The sequence below is a fragment of the Schistocerca piceifrons genome, chromosome X (assembly GCF_021461385.2).
Source record: "Schistocerca piceifrons isolate TAMUIC-IGC-003096 chromosome X, iqSchPice1.1, whole genome shotgun sequence".
NCBI classification, from domain to species: Eukaryota; Metazoa; Arthropoda; class Insecta; order Orthoptera; family Acrididae; genus Schistocerca; species Schistocerca piceifrons.
Genome location: NC_060149.1, coordinates 607,556,653 through 607,571,430, shown reverse-complemented (window position 1 = coordinate 607,571,430; position 14,778 = coordinate 607,556,653). Strand labels below are relative to the sequence as shown.

The 14,778-nt window shown below is 41.9% G+C and overlaps 1 protein-coding gene across 2 annotated transcripts in view; it reads left to right on the top strand.

The window, feature by feature from the left end:
• Positions 1 to 14,778, top strand: part of LOC124723176 (constitutive coactivator of peroxisome proliferator-activated receptor gamma-like) — a 735,979-nt gene that overhangs the window by 99,297 nt on the left and 621,904 nt on the right. The window lies entirely within an intron of this gene.

Genomic DNA, 14,778 nt, shown 5'->3' with positions numbered 1-14,778 from the left:
CGATACATTGATCCAAACACGAAAACTGAATAATCTCACATAAGAAATCGACCGACAAAAAATTCTCATCCTTGCTCTTCAAGAACCACGACTGACAGACAGTGAAACCTTGCATTAAGGAAACTATCGCGTCTTCAAGAGCAAAACACAACAAAAGGTAGCGAAAGGCGTACCAACCTTCGGCATGGCATTTCTCGAACACAGATCTATCATCAGCTCTGTCAAAGAGATCACACCCATCAACAATCGACTTATGACTGTGCTAATTCAGAGCCCTAATAAAAAATATACACTCATCAATTCACATGCCCCCACCACCATAGAAAATAAGAAAAAACACCGAAAATGTCGAAAAATTCTGGAACACAAGATGAGGTGAAAATAGTAATGGGAGACTTCAACTATCTATTTGGGACAGAAAAAACCTATAGATAAATCATTGGCACAACTTCATTACACCGAAACACTTACACCAACGGCACACGTCTGACTGACATTTGCCAACAATTCAACCTGAAAATGATGTCTACCCACTTTAGGAAAAACCAGTTCCCAGGTAACATGCTTGGCTACCAGGTGCCAGCTGCTTTCGTTCGCCTTTCTAGACTCGCTGGAAGCCAGATTTTTAATTGTTCTGTAGGTTCCCAGGTAACATGCTTGGCTACCAGGTGCCAGCTGCTTTCGTTCGCCTTTCTAGACTCGCTGGAAGCCAGATTTTTAATTGTTCTGTAGCAGAGCTACAAGCAGGCAGCAATAAGGGAATCGTAAGATAACGCTCGAGCAAAATTCATCTTGCTACTTTTAGTACACCTTAGTGTCAGAGCGAAAACCTTACGGTACTGCAAAATTCATAATGCCACTTTTGTTTTCTGCCGACATATTTGTTGTTGTTGTGAAAACATAATTTTATGTATGAACTGCCCCTTTTTGATAATACTTGCGAATGATACAGGACATGAAGTCAATACAGACTTTTTCCAAGTCAAATGTCCTTAATATCCTACTAATTCGTGTTAAAATAGGCTTCATCGTCTTACAGATACTTAATGCTTTATTAAGATAGACTGCAGTCGTGATGTTTCCGTACTAAGCTGAATTTAATTTGTGTTAGTACAGTGAATATTTTAACTGCGTTTTGCATGAGTTTACTGAACGCAAAAGTAATCATCAAAGAGAAATTAATCAGCAGCAGAATTTTCTTTCACGATATCTAAAGCAATCTGACAAGGCTAAGGTGGTTTACAAATTCTACACATGTAGAAACCTACTGGTTCTAACAATGGCGATGTTGATCAATCAAGAGTGGGAAAGGTAAAATTTTACGAGTGTATGATGAGAGGAACAAGTGCTTGAGAGAGGACTTCCCTATCAATACAAGTGCCTGAGAGATGACTTTCCTGTCAATCTCCTGGACAGTCGTGTTTCTCAGATCAACAAAGTGCCTTATCATTCAGTAACACACGTGATGTTGTTTTGTCGGTCGATTATCTTACACTGCGACCGCAAGGCGTCTCAGCTGTTGGCAACAAATTCCAGCTGTGATGCACACACCCCTTGAGGCAGAATTCGTAACCCAAAACAGGTTTTTGGATTTATCAGATGTAAAATATTATGTTCACACTACTCTTTGCACGAGTTTACGTCTTTTCGTGGGGCTCAGCCTTTCATTTCTTCTTAAGAAGTTAACGATAAAGGCGTCATAACTCGTCACCAGTAACAGTACTGCTTAGGACTGCTCAATGACCGACCTGATGACGTTAAATAATAGTCACTCCGTGGATTTTCGTTGTTTCGAATTAGAGCATGCAGTACTCCTACACCAGACTTCTGAACTTTGCCTGTTGAATGCAAATGTCGCCTGATGGTTAACTGGTAATCCATCACATATATCAGTAGTCGAGACTTCCTTAATGTGGAAAATCATTCATGCCAAAACCATCTTTGTTCAAACAATAATATTTTTATGGCGTATTTTTCGAAAAGCACTCGCTCTACATACAGTTCAAATCTTTTTAGAGGCCTCCTATGCATTCACCCCTCTGTTATACCAAACGTAAATATTGTGTTGCAGATGTTACACTTTTTACCACTTGCGACTCAATTTTACAAAGTTTAACCGCAGTTCATGATTTTCAAGTATGGAAAATCCAATGCTTAACTGCAAGATGATTACTAGAATTTCAAATTCGAAAATGACAGTTGATACATACACTCACAGCGCCGCGCCGCGTTCGCCTGGGCGGCGCCGGATTTCAGGCGGCGGGTGGCGTCTGGCCAGTGGCAGATTGCCTCTGCAGCGCGAGGAAACGTTCGAGCGTAAGCTGTTCTGTCGTGACGCAGCCACTAGCTGTCCTGTGGAATTGTTTCCGCAAGTACTTGTTACTGCTGGTGGGTAGAATGTGAAGCAAATTATCTTCGATGTTCAACCACTCATAACTTTAGACGAGGGCTGAAATGTGGTAATATAAGTTGGACGCAAACACGCGACTATAATATAGAATTCGCAACGATTACCATTTTTTAAATATCTTGTTCTATATTGTTCGTTGACTTTATTCATGGCGGACGTCCGATGACACTCATTCAGGTTGTTTGTTGATCCGTGCACTCAGCTTTTAATTATAGAGCGTAGCTAAACCCTCTGACCGAACACACTGAGCTACCGTGCCGGCACTACTAGACCCCGGGCTCAGCCAACACAACTACATCTCGGAAGTAGACAACACTTCCTCCTGACACTTCCGCATCTAGCAGTGTTGCCAGATCGTGCAGATGGCCGGACTTAGCGTTGTCAGGGGCGGTCGGTTTTATTGGCCCCCCTAAGTGAACGACTCAGACTTAGTCTCTGTGGTGGCCGGCCGGCGGTCAGTTTTTATGTCTAAGACTGTACACACACCAGGTTTGCAGTACCTTACAGACCTGTGTCAGTGACTTAGGAACGGAGTTTGAAAGATTTTACGTAAATCACTTGCACTAACAATTCTAAAGTATTGTTCCAGTGTTTGGCGTCCATACCAAGAACGTATTGGAAACAGGGAAACTATTGTGGGACATACACACATTCCAAGTGCCACACGGTTCTGCACTTAAACACACTATAATGTTAGAGCTGTGCGGTTTCTGACCTATTAATCATGTGGAATGCAATGCTACTAATATTCGAATGTAAGAAATATATTTCCAGCACATGACATACGTTCTCCCTGGAAGTTTATTATGGTGGCAAGCTAAGGTCATAAAACAGCTACCTTGCACACCAAAGAAAACATCTATTCTTTGTAACACAAACACTACATAAGGTTTCAGAGGTGTATGATACCTTCTGTTTATGGAGTTCAGACCCGATTACAATTTGGAAGTGATGATATGTTCACAACAGTCCTATAAATGATCGTCGGTACCCGAAAATGCATATGCAGAAACAGTGGCATCTTAGGAAATAAACACCATGATCTTAGACAGAGAAGATGTACCAGTCTTATCACAGATTGCCACCTCCCCTAGTGACCTTCCTCTTGCACACCGAAGTTGTGGTCCGATGTTATGCTCTATTGCTCATGTGCAGCATAATATTGGAGTTTCGCCTTGACGCCATGTCTCTAGAATGCCTCCTTTTTCCACTATTAAGGTGTGTATATGTAGCATCAGTCTACTCTCATCCTCCAGAACACGCAATTTGATTGATTTCAGTCAGTACTCATTTCATATTATTTTTCTCTAATTGTATGTTTTCTCAGTCAATTTCCATAATTTTAGTAGGTTTTCTCGATTTTACGTATTTCCCATCAATTTTATCGTGATTATACCAGGTTTTCCTCGAATTTTACCGATTTTATGTCATTGTTCATATTTTTCGATAGTTTTTCCATATTTATATGGTCATGTCGCTAACATACCCATGTGTTGTTTGATTTTCTGTGAGAATATTGTCATGTCTTATGCACCAACCTACTAAAAAATCGTAAGACTTCCTCTCTTCTTGAAGATCCATATGCATGCATTTTGGATAAAGCGATCATGAAAAGTATAATAGAAGTCGCTTCATACCTATATGAGGCTCAGCGATTGGTGCAGGTGATGGATAGTTTGGAAACTTAAAGTCTGGAAACAATTCCGTGTACTGTCTGACCCATCAGAGAGATTGTCTTCAGACTCTGTAGTGCTGCACGTGATGGAAACTTAAAAGTCTGGAAACAGTTATACATGTTTGTTTGTCTTCCACTCCATCGTGTAAGGGTCTGGAACAGGGATATGACACGTGTACAGAGCTGATTTCTGTTGCTGCTCAGTTTTTCCCCCTTAAGAATATGCTCTAATTGCTTACCAGATGTGCTTCGTTATTTCTGTTTATACCTTCCATCTCTGATGCATATAACCAACCCTTTCAGGACATCTACAAACTGTAGCTTTTGGGTATTTATTTTTATTACCCCAGTAATAATTTATTCGTTAGGTGACAGTATGTCGACTGCAGGTAGCATCTTGGGCTATGAGAGTTTTCCTTCTCCCTCTCTACCTACACGGGGCTGCTACGGTCGCAGGTTCGAATCCTGCCTCGGGCATGGGTGTGTGTGATGTCCTTAGGTTAGTTAAGTTTAAGTAGTTCTAAGTTCTAGGGGACTTATGACCTAAGATGTTGAGTCCCATAGTGCTCAGAGCCATCTCTACCTACAAAGTGCACCTACGCGGCAGCATCATTTATAGACGAACAGTTAGCAAGTTTTGCATCTGAACCGCGACCATCCACCGCTGACACACATACACATAGGGACTCTGCACGCATTTTACCAATCGCGAAGTCTCGGTTTCAGCCTCTTGTACGTTATTTTCGAGAGTTCTTCAAGTAGTGAAACACTCTTCGAAAAATGTCCTGCACCAGTTGTGAGCACATTTAAATTCATCATGCTAAAAAGCATAACATCTTCGATATAATTATTATTACCAATGTTTGTATCAACATTGTATAGATTCTCCAGTCATAAGAATCATCCATAACGTCCTGCTGTGTCTATCACTCCTCTTTTTATACTCTAAAGATCCACAATGACAGCACATGATCACCCCAATCACGCCACTTTGTGTGCTAGATATCCATTGGATGAGGCGAGAAAGTCCTTTGTGAGTGAGCAAGCTTCGATGGAGGAAGAAGCAAGCATAAAACGTGGAAGGGATGTGTAGTTTCCTTGTTCATCCAGCCATGCAAATAAACAAAATAAACATTTACTCTGTCATTGCACATTGCACATAACTGGATATCTAGCACACAAAGTGGCGTGATTGGGGTGATCATGTGCTGTCACTGTGGATCTTTATAGTATAAAAAGAGGAGTGATAGACGCCTATGTGTTAGGCATTAGAAGTCTTACGTTTGTATTATAGATTTTTAGCATGCTGGATCAATTGCAGTACAGCAAGTTGTGTTAATCAGTTCGAAATAAGATTGATATAGTTGCAAAATAAGCTTTTTATTTAAATGATGACTAGTTCCAGGTTATCAGAACCCTTTTTCAAATCATTCATATAGAAAAAAACTATGAATGAAATTTTCACTCTGCAGCGGAGTGTGCGCTGATATGAAACCTCCTGGCAGATTAAAACTGTGTGCCGGACCGAGACTCGTACTCGAGACCTGTGCCTTTCGCGAGCAAGTACTTTTTTTTTTAGAAAAAACTATACTTTACGAAATGGCATATAAACCATGTCATGATTATACATATACAGATGAGCCAAACCATTATGACCACCTGCTTACTAGCTTGTTTGTTCGTCTTTGGAACGAAATACATCACTGATTTAGGGTATCAGGGATCCAACAGTTTGTTGGTTGGTTTTTGGACGTATGCGGCATTTGCTGTCTACACGCAGGTCATGTAATAACGGGCCACTGATTCACGTATGCGATGACGGTGCCCGATAGTGACCCAGATGGGTTCCATGGGATTTACAGCAGGCGAACTTGGTTGTCGAGACATCAGTGTGAGTCACTATAATGCTGCTCAAACCACTGTAGCACGGTTCTGGCACCGAGACGTGGAGAGATATGCTGCTGAAAGATAACATCACCATCAAGAAGCACATCAAACACGAAGGGATGCAGGTGCCAGTGTGTTCAAATGGTTCAAATGGCTCGAAGCACTATGGGACTTAACCTCTGAGGTCATCAGTCCCCTATACTTAGAACTGCTTAAACGTAACTAACCCAAGGACATCACACACATCCATGCCCGAGGCAAGATTCGAACCTGCGACGTAGCAGCAGCGCTGTTCTGGACTGAAGCGCCTAGAACTACTCGGCCACCATGGATGACCCTGACAGTGTGTCTTCAATTAGTACGACAGGTCCCATGCAAGTGCAGGAAAATGTCTCCCATGGCATAATACCTCTCCCCTCAGCCTGCAGCCGTGTCGTGCTCCACGTTTCAAGCCGCTGTTCGCCTCGATACTGGCGTTTGTGGAGACTACCAGCAATCTAGTAGAGGTAAGTGTGATTCACTCGAAGAGCCGACCCGTTTCCATTGATCGACAGTGGAATCTTGATGGGTCCATGTCTACTGCAATCGTAACTGACTATGTAGTTGGGTCAGCATGTGAACACATAGGGATCGTCTGCTGTAGAGCTCCAAGTTCAACAATGTATGATGAACAGTGTGCTCCAAAACACATGTGCGTGCACCAGCACTGTCCTCTTTCGCTGGAGATGCCACAGATCACCATCTATCCTACTTTTCGATGCAGACAAGCATCCGAACACCACGTTCTGTGCAGAGTTGTCGACGTCCAACCATTTAGCGCCTAATGGTAGTTTCACTGTACTTCTACATCTTTCCGTAGATGGTCAAGACAGTAGCATGTGAAGATTGGACCAGCATGGCGATTTTCGAGATACTCTTTCACAGGTTCTGCGTAATAATAATCTGCCCTTTGTCAAAGTCGCTTATCTCAATGGATTGACCCATTTTCAGCTCATATCTTTGCCACAGTGATATCCTTTCCGTGTATGCTCTGCTTATATACTATTGTTATCGCGTCACGTGCCCGCAATACCACCAGGTGGCATCCGACGTCGGTGTGGGCAGTGGACATAATGTTTTGGATTATTAGTGTATATGTATGAGGGCTGTTCAAAAAGTAAGTTGACTTTTCAAATTGCACGGGCAATGTACGTTCGATTATCGATCCTTTTTTTTGTTTTGCTGGTACACATGTCCCGCACTTATGTTCACAGTTTCAAGTGTACAGCATACTTTGTTTTTGACAGATAGAAAGGTTAGATGGTTTTAGTGTGATCGGCAGTTTTCGATTATTATAAAAAATGGAGCAAAGAATTTGCATCAGATTTTGTGTAAAAATAGGACCAAGTGCTTTAAAACACTTGAAATGTTGATAGTGGCATACGGTGAGTCTGCTCTAAGTAAAAAAAAAAAAAGTTTACGAGTGGTACAAGCTTTTACAATATGCTAGAGAAGATGCCAATGACGAGCTCCGCTGTGGACACCTCAGCACATCAATAGCAGATGATAAGATCAAAGCTGTGAAGAGCGTCGGATTACCGTAAAAGGAGTTGCTGAGGATGTTGGCGTATCGGTCGGCTCGTGTGATGCAATTTTTTCGGATGTTTTAGGCATGAGACATATTTCAGCGAAGTTTGTCCCAAAACTTCTCAATTTTCATCAGAAGAACCGTTACATGAGCATCGCTCAGGAGCTCTTGAATGACGTCAGTAATTAGCCTGATTTGCTCAAAAGGGTCATAACTGGTGATGAAATATGGGTTTACAGTTATGAAGTCGAAACCAAAGCCCAATCGTCCAAATGGAAGCACCCCAGAGAGCCAATACTGAAAAACGGCATGCCAAGTTCGATCAAATGTCAAAATTTCGCTCACTCTTTTTTCAATCACTGTGTCGTAGTGCACCATGAGTTTTTGCGTCAAGGTCTTACGGTCAATAAGGAGAATTACCTTGACGTTATGCGCCGTTTGCGTGAAGCAATACGCAAAAAAAGTCCGGAATTGTGGAGAAAAAATTCATGGCTTTTGCATCATAATGCACCTGCTCATTCATCGTTACTTGTGAGAGATTTTATGTTTCCAAAAAACAATACGACAATCATGCCTCAGCCACCATATTCACTGGATTTGGCCCCCTGCTCCTGTTCCCAAAACTGAAGAGACCTATGAAAGTACGAAGATTTACAACGATTGAGGAAAAAAACTGCATCACTGGAAGTACTCTAAGGCTGTACCATAAAGTGCTTATGAAAAATGCTTCGAGGATTGGAAGAAGCGTTGACACAAGTGTATTGTATCTGAGGGGAAATACTTTGAAGGGGATACGTGAATATTGATGAATTAATAAATATTTTTTCATAAAAATATGAAGTCACCACTTCTTGAACACACCTCATATAACGAAGTCACGCTTAACCATGAACAGTGGCAGAACAAGCATATAACTGCCATAAGTTTGTCCTGCCACTGTTCATGGCTAAGCTTGACTTTGTTTTATGTATATGTATAATCTTGACGTGGTTGATATGCTGTTTCGGAAAATACTGTTTTGTCTGTCTGAATGATTTGAAAATGGGTTCAGATAACCAAGAACTAGTCATCACTTAAATGGAACGTGAATCCTGTAACTTTGGCTATTTCTGTATCGAATGAATTAAGTTTATTTGTTAATCACTGTGTTACACGTTGAACCCGGGTGGTTCTTGTATCAAATCTCACTGGACAGTCCTTTTCCACTTGGCCAATTGTGCCCATATGGACGTGTCATACGAATACGTGTATCGGAGCAAACAACAGCAATATAGCAGGGTGGGTGCACGTTAAATGCGACGGTAATTAGTGGGTTCGTTTCGTTACCGCTGGACCGCGCTAAACCACCTTAATTATATGCGACTATGTTCGAAGAAGAGAATCCAATGACATAACAACACTCACAGAAGAATGCAGACTGATCAACCAGAACGTTATGACCAAGACATTGGATGCCACCACGACGTTGGATGCCACCTGGTGGTATTGCGAGGACGTGACGCGTTAACAATAGCATGTAAGCAGAGCATACACGGACAGGGGATCACTGTGGCAAAGATATGAGCTGAAAATGGGTCAGTCCATTCAGATAAGGGACTTTGACAAAGGGCAGATTATTATTACGCAGAACCTGTGAAAATCGCCATGCTGGTCCAATGTTCACGTGCTACTGTCATGACCATCTACAGAAAGATGTGAAAGGACAGTGAAGCTACCATTGGGTGCTAAATGGTAGGACATCCATAACTTTTCACAGAACGTGGCGTTTGGAGGCTTGTCTGTATCGAAAAGTAGGATAGATGGTGATCTGTGGTATCTCCAGCGAAAGAACACAATGCTGGTGCACGTACAAGTGTTTTGGAGCACACAGTTCATCATACATTGTTGAACATGGAGCTCCACCGCAGATCACCTCTATGTGCTCACATGCTCACCCAACGACATCGTCAGTTAACGATTGCAGTGGGCATGGAACTATCGAGATTTGACCATCAATCAATGAAAACGGGTCGGCTCTTCAGGTGAATCACATTTTTATGACCCTACGTCACTGGTCATCTCCACAAACGCCACTATCGCGGTGAACGTCAGCTCCAAACGTGTAGCACGCCATGAACGCAGGCTGGTGGGAGCAGTATTACGCTAAGGGAGATATTCTCCTGTGAATGCATGGGACCTGTGGTAGTAATCAAAGACAAGTTGACAGCTACATCCCTTCATTCTTGATGTCTTCCCTGACGGCGATGTCGTCATTCAGCAGTTTAATTGTGTCTCGTAGCCAGAACCGTGCTACAGTGGATTGAACAGCATTATAGTGCACTCATGTAGATGTCTCGGCGACCAAATTCGCTTGCTGTAAATCCTATGGAACCCATCTGGGTCGCTATGGGGCACCATCACAGAGTACGCAAATCAGCGGCCTGCTATTTACGTGAATTACATGACCTCAGTGTAGATGTCGAATGCCACATACCTCTACAAACCTACCAACAAACTTTAGGATCACTGACATGCAGAATCAGTGATGAATTTTGTTCCAAAGACGGACAAACAAGATACTAAGCTGGTGATCATAATATTTTGGCTCATCAGTGTATAGCGCATTGTTGACATCCATGTCCAGCTCACGATGAACGGAGAGAAAGCAGTACACCTTACCTCCATGACCTTTTAAACCATTACAGACCTATTCACCAATCTGCTCATGTGAAGCGGTACATGTCGTTAGCGGCAGAAATATGGCAACTGGAAGAGCCATTGGTTGTAACATTTGATGTATCAGTTTCTTCATGATCTTTGTGTGCACTAGAAACAAAAACAGCTAACAACCTATATTGGTTATATACTTCTTTATAAACAAACAAATATTTGTGATAAGGAAGAATATGAATATTATTGCTCCTCTTATCACTTGGAGCAATGTCAGCTCTCGTCATTGTTTCCTGCCTAACCACATATTTCGAAATACATAGCCAAATATTTATTTCAATATTATTAATAATGCCCCAGAATTTGTCAACAATGCTTAGTTTAAAAAATACAAGCACAGAGTGGTATGCAAACCTACATCCTTTAACTGCACAATCGACGACCAAATCCATTATGTTAGTACTGTGTTGTGACATTTTTTGTTGTAATCTCGGTTATTGTACTTTCTCTCGGAGGCTTATATTGTTCATGCATGATTAACTGACATTTAACGATAAGAGTGACTTGTCTGTGATAAACCTGATAAATCTTCAATGCTCCAGTGCCTTGAAATGGTGTATTGCAAGTTATAATACAGGACAGCTAAATATGCCAAAATCAATGGTGTCTGTGCACTGAGTCAAAGATAATACACCAGTACAGTGTAATGGTCTCTAGCTCTAAACGGGATTGATATAATTCTGCCATTAATGTATAATCTCTGGCTCGCGTTCAGGCACCGAGCGAGGTGGCGCAATGGTTAGCACACTAAACTCGCATTTGGGAGGACGATGTTTCAAAATCCGACTTCAGCCATCCTGATTTGGGTTGAGTTTTCCTTTATTTCCCTAAATCGCTCCAGGGAGCTTGTGCTTTGTCTCTAATGACCTCCATGTTGAGGGACATTAGACTCAGGTCTGGATCAGGTTACGGTGGTTGGGCAGGCGGTGGCAAACCGGGATATCTGCCCCGAGCAGCAATTGCAGCGAGTGCGAAAGCCATATTCTTGAAGATAAAAAAACCTTTTTTCACAAAGCGCTCAGCATCCAGCGCACGTTGGTCTATCGATTATTCATATTATTTTGAAACGCATCCCAACTGGTTTTTGAATGCATACTGTTGAGTTCTCAACGAACCGTAAGTTGATTTTTAAATGTGTGCAAAGTGTACGTGATGTCTCTGCCAGGGGACTCCCCATCACATCTAGAAATAAAGAACATTCCCGCAGACAAAAGGGGACAGTGCTATACGAGCTAAGCCGAATAAACCTGAACACGTTCATGTTTGTTTATGTGATTAATTGGGCGTGCGAATGATCAGCATTGTTACAATTATTAGTAAAATCCAAAGATTCAGACTACCAGAATGGAAATGAACGGATAACAGGAATAACAGGTAAAAAGATTACATATTATCTTCTCGGTGTATTCAAGAACATGAAATATTGACAGAAAATTTTTGCCAGATCGCTATATACTAAGGGCCAATCTTACAGCGCCCGGTTAGCAGCCGCTTAAGTTCTGTTCTCAAAATAGCGCGGTTGTACAAACATGTAATAACGCCCAGTCAGAATAAACCGATGATTGTGGCAGGGTTATGGAAAGTATACGGAGAATAAGTATTGCAATGGCAGGAATAGTTACAGAATTACTGATGAAAAGATTGTTTGTTAGAATGAGGAGGGAAAAGAAAAGGTGACATCACACAAATTATATGGAAGAATATGACAATTCCAGATTTATGTAAAATTTTCGCATTACTACTTTTCGATCTCATGCTTGAGAAACTGGAGCATATGAATGAAAGTTTGAAATGTAAAACTATTTCCTAGCATAAAACCTTTTGTTTGGAGCAGGCCTAACAGGCATTTGATATTGGCACTTCATGAATCATATTTTGTCATGTTATTAATGTAAATGAGATACATAAACATGACCATTTGTGCCAAAGCAGTCTCGCTTATTTGGCGTGTGTTACAACTGCTGCAATATTAGTCAGGCCTATTTAGCTTTATCTAGCAGACAGTGACAAAGTAGACGTAACCAAATCGAGAAACCACGCCAGTTTTGGGTTCTACTTGTATTAACAGCTTTTTCATTATTAAACAACGACATTTTGATTTTTCATGCAGCAAAACGTTTGACAAACTTTGATGAGGTAGTAGATTCTTCTGTAGAAAAGAAAGCACGCCATGTAAAGCTCTAGCAAGATTAGAGAAAAAATGCTGGGACCTAAGAATTGAAGAAATGTGTACAGTCTTCCTTGTCTCTTGCCTTCACTGGTTTTATATTTCCTATATTTAATTTTATTTCACAAGAAAAGAGAAAATTATTTGCTAATAGACAAAGTGTGCGCATTTTCTGAAGAGTTCTTATTCTCCCGGGTACAAATAATCCCATCCTGTACTAATTGTGAGCTTTTTGAGGGAAGTAGGATGTCAAACCGTCCAACAGGGGGCGGGAGAGGCACCATGTGACATTTTAATGTCCACTGTGCTGAATGTAAGTTTGATGGCTTCCTTTACAAGGTATGCAAGTTTGAATTCCACAGAGCGAAATACAGCGACGTGCGAAACAAGAATGCTGTGTGAAGAGGTGTGGCACTGCACTTTAGCACACTTGAGACCAAATAAACATGCCTTACACTTCCTCAAATACAGGGTGTTACAAAAAGGTACGGCCAAACTTTCAGGAAACATTCCTCACACACAAATAAAGAAATGATGTTATGTGGACATGTGTCCGGAAATGCTTAATTTCCATGTTAAGAGCTCATTTTAGTGTCGTCAGTATGCACTGTACTTCCTCGATTCACCGCCAGTTGGCCCAATTGAAGGAAGGTAATGTTGACTTCGGTGCTTGTGTTGACATGCGACAGACTTTCTATGAACGTTTGGGCAGGCATTGTTGGTGATGTCTTGATTGGGCCCCATATTCTTCCACGTACGCTCAATGAAGCACGTTATCATGATTTCATACGGGATACTCTACTTGTGCTGCTAGAACATGTGCCTTTACATGTACGACACAACATGTGGTTTATGCACGATGGAGCTCCTGCACATTTCAGTCAAAGTGTTCGTACGCTTCTCAGCAACAGATTCGGTGACCGATGGATTGGTAGAGGCCTCCACGCTCTTCTGACCTCAACCCTATTGACGTTCATTTACGGGGGCATTTGAAAGCTCTTGTCTACGCAACCCCGGTACCAAATGTAGAGACTCTTCGTGCTCGTATTGTGGACGGCGGTGATACAATACGCCATTCTCCAGGGCTGCATCAGCGCATCAGGGATTCCATGCGACGGAGGGTGGATGCATGTATCCTCGCTAACGGAGGACATTTTGAACATTACCTGTAACAAAGTGTTTGAAGTCACGCTGGTACGTTCTGTTTCTGTGTGTTTCCATTCCATGATTAATGTGATTTGAAGAGAACTAATAAAATGAGCTCTAACGTGGAAAGTAAGCGTTTCCGGACCCATGTCCACATAACATATTTTCTTTCTTTGTGTGTGAGGAATGTTTCCTGAAAGTTTGGCCGTACCTTTTTGTAACACCCTGTATATATGTTTTAAATATCAAACTCTTCAAAAATATGTGCGCTACCAAATGAACATATTTTTGAAACATCGATTTTTCTTCAGTTTTTGACGTTCTATCTCAAACCCTCGAGGGGGTGGGGGTCGCTAGTATCATGTTTTTGCCCAGAGTCGGAAATATCGTAGTTCCAGGGCTGGTTACACTCCAAATCTTCCTCCCTTCCTTCGCACTCACTCCACAGCAGGAGCAACTGTCTGGCCAGGGAGGAAGGAATCGGAAGAAGGTAGTTCCGTGCGAAAAATTTGTTGTCAGTGAGTCATTTTATGGCACCTAACGGTAGTTCTACGGAGATGTATCGCTTCAAGATCGCTAATTTGTGTCTTTTGCGGCAAATTTATTTTCTAAGCTCATGAGACATGACAATAAAATGAAACTTCGATTTATTTTATTTGGTTTTTTTTTCAAAATATATTGGCTATCGGGACGTGCCCATACAGCCATCTCAACAGTGGAATGTCATTTATGACGATACGAACAGGACAACACAACACCTAGTCTCCAAGCAGAGAAAACCTCTGACGCTGCCGGGAATCGAACAAGGGCCCCTTCTTCGCCGGCCAGTGTGGCCGAGCGGTTCTAGGCGCTTCAGTCTGGAACCGCGCGACCGCCACGGTCGCAGGTTCGAATCCTGCCTCGGGCATGGATGTGTGTGATGTCCTTAGGTTAGTTAGGTTTAAGTCGTTCTAAGTTCTAGGGGACTGATGACCTCAGATGTTAAGTCCCATAGTGCTCAGAGCCATTTGAACCATTTGCCAAGGGCCCCTTCGGTTAGCAATCCGCCGCATTGACCGCTCAGGTACCAAGGCAGACATCTTTTAATTTTTGAAACTAAGGACATGGGGCAGCTAAGAACGAACATGATATTTGTTACGACTGATGCAAACTTATGATGAATGTAGTTTTTGGATGAAGTTTCAGTTGACATCTACTTGTATTTCGTGGCCGTTTTA